General features: G+C 37.8%; 1 long non-coding RNA gene across 1 annotated transcript; it reads right to left on the bottom strand.

The window, feature by feature from the left end:
* Window positions 1–2,341: 2,341 nt before the first annotated feature.
* On the bottom strand, window positions 2,342–3,079 carry LOC145526851 (uncharacterized). The gene is made up of 2 exons (XR_014069237.1): window positions 2,996–3,079; window positions 2,342–2,547 (listed from the first exon to the last, which is right to left on the bottom strand). It is a non-coding gene; the product is annotated as an uncharacterized LOC145526851 (long non-coding RNA).
* Window positions 3,080–4,611: the final 1,532 nt, after the last annotated feature.

The following is a 4,611-nucleotide window of genomic DNA, read 5'->3' as shown; positions in this document are numbered from 1 at the left end:
AAGGAACTAAAGAGCGTCTAGATGAATGTGAAAGAGGAGAGTGAAAAACCTGGCTTAAAACTCAACATTCAAAAAACAAAGATCACGGCATCCAGTCCCATCAATTCAAGGCAAATAGATGGGGAAACAAAGGAAACAGTGACAGACTTTATTTTCTTGGGCTCAAAATTCACTGTGGATGGTGACTGCAGCCATGAAATTAAAAGAAGCTCGCTCCTTGGAAGAAAAGCTATGAAAAACCTAGACAGCATATTAAACAGCAGAGACATTAGCTTGCTGATAAATGTCCATATAGTCAAAGCTAAGGTTTTTTCCAGTAGTCATGTATGAATGTGAGAGTAGGACCAAAAAGAAGGCCGAGCGCCAAAGGATTGATGCTTTTGAACTGTGGTGCTGGAGAAGACTCTTAAGAGTCCCTTGGACTGCAAGGAGATCAAACGAGTCCATCCTAAAGGAAGTCAACCCTGAATATTCATTGGAAGCACTGATGCTGAAGCTGAAACTCCAATACTTTTGCCACCTGATGCATAGAGCCAACTCACTGGAAAAGACTCTGATGCTGGGAAAGATAGAAGGCAGTGGAGAAGGGGACGACAGAGGACGAGATAGTTGGATGGCATCACAGACTCAAAGGACTTTAGTTTGAGCAAGCTCCAGGAGATGGTGAAGGACAGGGAAGCCTGGCATGCTGCAGTCCACGTGGTCATGAACAGTCGGACACGACTGAGCAACTGAACAGCAACAAATGATTTGGGGTCTAAGAGAAACAAATCTTATCAGATACTTGAATTAAAAGGGTTTATTTGGACATGATCAAAATACACGCTACCAATATTATACATATGTTAGAGAATAAATGAAAATGAACAAGCAGGTGGGTCACAGATAAATGTATCTTATTAACTAGTTAAAAGGTAAGCTAATTAGTTGAGTCAAAGAACATGAGTTAAGAGGCCATTCAGAGTCAAGATTTTAAATGAACAGAGCTCCATCTTGCCTCCCTAAAGGCCCCTAGGGATCAACCTCAAGTGCTTTCCAAACCTTTAAATTTGTTGAATGGTTTCTGTTGTTAGGATAAAGTCCAAATTTCTTAACATGGCATTCAATGCCTTTGTGACATTTCTTGTGCTTAGTCTGGAGAACCATCACGTGTTATTCTCCTTCCAAAATGTACTTTAGCCATTTAAAATTTTCAATTCCTTGAATGCAACAAGTTCTCAGTTCCTTCTGAGTCTTTGAACTGCTTTTTTTTTTTTTTTTCCTGTGCTGACCCTCAACCTACTTTACCTCTCCTCTGGCTTATATTACATTTTAGCCTCAGAGTTAATATCAATTGACCCATGAAACCATTCCTGATCCCCCTAGACTATCCAAAGCCTCCTTTTCCTATATATATATCACTATCTATTTTAAAATCACTGCCTCTAAGACACACACACACATACAGAAAATATCCCACTTTTTTACCTTATTTTTCTCCATGGATTTTTTTTTCTATTTAACTTACTATATATTTTAACTTCTTCATTTTGTCATCTGTCTTCTCCCACTGTTATGAAAACTACATAGGGCAGGGATTTTTCTCCATTTTACTCACAGCTCTATCCCCAGAGACTGACACATTGTCTGGCACAAAATAGACACTCAAAAAATGTTCCTTAAATGAACAAATAATTGAATGAATGATGATAGGTGCTCAAGAAAACAACTGTGCTTTGAATGAGTGCATCATGCCAACAGGCAGGATTGAGAAGAGGTCTATACTTAAGACAAGTTAGGTTGGATTGTCAAGGCTAACAGATACCATATTCTCACTTAATCAGTAGCTAGACTCTCCTTAGAAGGTAAAAAGTGGTTCCACTTCACAGTGTCACTTGATTCTACTTTAAGGTCAAGGCTTTGGTCCTAATCCTGCTGAACCCCAACTGTACCAGCATACTGCTTTGCATGTATTACACAAATACTCAGTAAATGGAAAAAAGTAAATGGAGTCACCAATAAACTTTCAGCATTGTTGTAATTCTAGGAGCTACTAAAATAGGATGATTGCCTGTAAGACAGTTGGGGGGGAAGAAGGTAAAGCTAAATTTGGCCCTGGTTGAAAGGTCCCTTGAGGGCAGCTTATTTCCTCATAATTCCCACACAAACACTAGAGAGGCTAAAAGATAACATGAGACAATGTTTGACTATATATATAGTCCTTAACATACAGTTAAGGATACCCACAAGCAAACATCCCACTGAAGGTTATAAATCATGTTGAAATCCAAGGCTATTCCCACTGACTGGTGAAAGAATTAGGAAAGAGGAGAAATTGATTCTGAGCTACCACTAGGCACAGTTAAGACTCTTATTTCATCCTTTAATCAGTTATTACTAAATACTGAAAAGAGACCATTCATCACTAGAACCCAGGTTTGGAGTGTCTTCTTAGCAATGGGCAGAAAAGAGTTATTCTTCTCACAGATCCTATCAGCTCATTATAGTCATCTGGAGCCAGTCTCATTCCAAACTTCCAGGTGACTTGTTCCCTTTGGTTTGTTGTCCCTTTGAGAAGCAGAAGAGATTCCAAGTTACTAATTACAGGTCACAATTTGTGTTATCTACTGTTAACACAGAATATCCTTCTATTGCTTTTTCCCCCATTGATACAGGCAGCCATAAATGAAAAGAGTTTAAGAGACTATATTTCATTGAGACACCTTTGCTTCCTGCTGTCTCTATTTCAGAAATCAATGGTTTTCATAAGACATTACTAGAGTTAACAGTAGCATTTTCAATAAATGCTTTAAATACTTATTTTGGAGGAAAATGTTTAGAGAGAATTTGGACTGAATTATCCAGAATAAAAGTATTCACAGAGTTTCCTGACTTCTAAAGAAAACATTGCATGTTATGTATCACATCCAAGGGGTGTTGAACTAAAATGATGAGACATTTTGCCTGAGTCTTATTCTTGAGCATTTAAAATTTTCAATCTATGAAGAACTCTTACCCATTTGAAACCAGCTTCCATAAGAACCATTGTGACTTTATTCCCACTTTGCAGAGAACACTATGGTTCTATGTTGAATCTGGGTATTTGATTCTAAAGCATGTAATAACAATACTATATGCCTAGTCACAAAACTAGCACTCTCCAACTTCACCATGGTTCCTAAGAGGCAACAACTGAAATAATTGACATCACAATACCAGACCAGAGAACTCCAGAACTGTATAAACAGCATATTTGTGTAACCCTAAAGCACTATCACATTACTGAAATATGATGATAAAACAAAAAAGAATTTTTTATAAGTACAGATATGATATATAATTAGGCACGATCTTTCTGACCATAGATTACCATGCTTTGCCATTTTTCCCAAACATGTCTCTGGCCAATTTTCCTCCAGAAAATTATTTCCAAGGCACAGAGAGGAATAGCAGATGAGTAAGACATAATTATATGCATGTGTATGTACATATATAAATTAATTAACTTTGAAAGGGGACCAAGTAGCACAGTCAAAGCAGATGAAAATTCTGAAGAGAACTCTATATGTGAGGACAATAATTCCCAGGGAAAACAGAAGATGAGTTGTTAGAAATAGACTGAAGGTGGAAGAGAGAATATATGAATCCATTGGCCCTGGGACATAGGATAAGATACAGCTTAGAATGATATGATTTAGAACAAAATGTCTTAAACAAAGAACTTTATAAATTCTAAAAGTAAATTGACCTTTCGCTCCTGTCAGGAAGATACTGTGTAGCTTAAATGCTCCTTCTCTCTCTCTCTGAGACAATTTTGCTCCCTTTCGCCTTTTTCATTCTTCAATGCCATACCAAATCCATGTAGCAGATTAACCCTGAACAGTTGAGAAATTACTTACTTTGCAACAGTTTTAAATTGGCTGATGTTACGATGTTTTTACTGTATGTGTTAAGGTGTTTAACACCTGTATCATTGCTAGATCTAAAATTAAGTCAACATCTGATGTTTTCATTGAAAACAATAATGCCTGAATCTAAAATAATGAAAACCAAAATGTCAAAAGCCAGTTTTCTTTGAAAAGCTGTGGAAAGGGAATTAGCAGTCTTTCCCAGTAAATCTAAGGAAGCATTCTATTCACTGACAATTAGTGGTAAATCTGATGAGTTTCTATAGATTACCCTCTGTTTTTTATTTTAGTCACTAAGTAATGTCTGACTCTTGGGATCCCATGAACTGTAGCCCTCTGGGTTCCTCTGTCCATGGAATTGTCCAGGCAAGAATACTGGAGTGGGTTGCTATTCCTTTCTCCAGGGGTCTTCTGGGTGAAGGATGATGCAACTAGTAGGGTATAGTTTGCCACTTAAAAATCCACCCCAAGACTTCATGTCTTAAAACAACACATATTTGTTATTTGTCACGATTCTGAGAGTTGACTGGGCAGTTCACAGTGGGCCAGCTCAGATGGGGCTGAATGGTGATGTATGGCCTTGCTGACATGTCTGATGATCAACTCTATGTTTACTAGAGTGATGGAGATAACTTGGTCACATATCTCCCATCATCGAAAAGGCTAGCACAGACTAACTCATGTGGTGGTGGGCTCAGCACTCCCCAAATAACAAGATGAACTC

Source organism: Giraffa tippelskirchi, chromosome 11, assembly GCF_054371585.1.
Source record: "Giraffa tippelskirchi isolate mGirTip1 chromosome 11, T2T-mGirTip1v1.2.pri, whole genome shotgun sequence".
In the NCBI taxonomy this organism is placed as follows: domain Eukaryota; kingdom Metazoa; phylum Chordata; class Mammalia; order Artiodactyla; family Giraffidae; genus Giraffa; species Giraffa tippelskirchi.
Note: the sequence above shows the minus strand (reverse complement) of the source record. Positions and strands in the feature narration are given on the sequence as shown.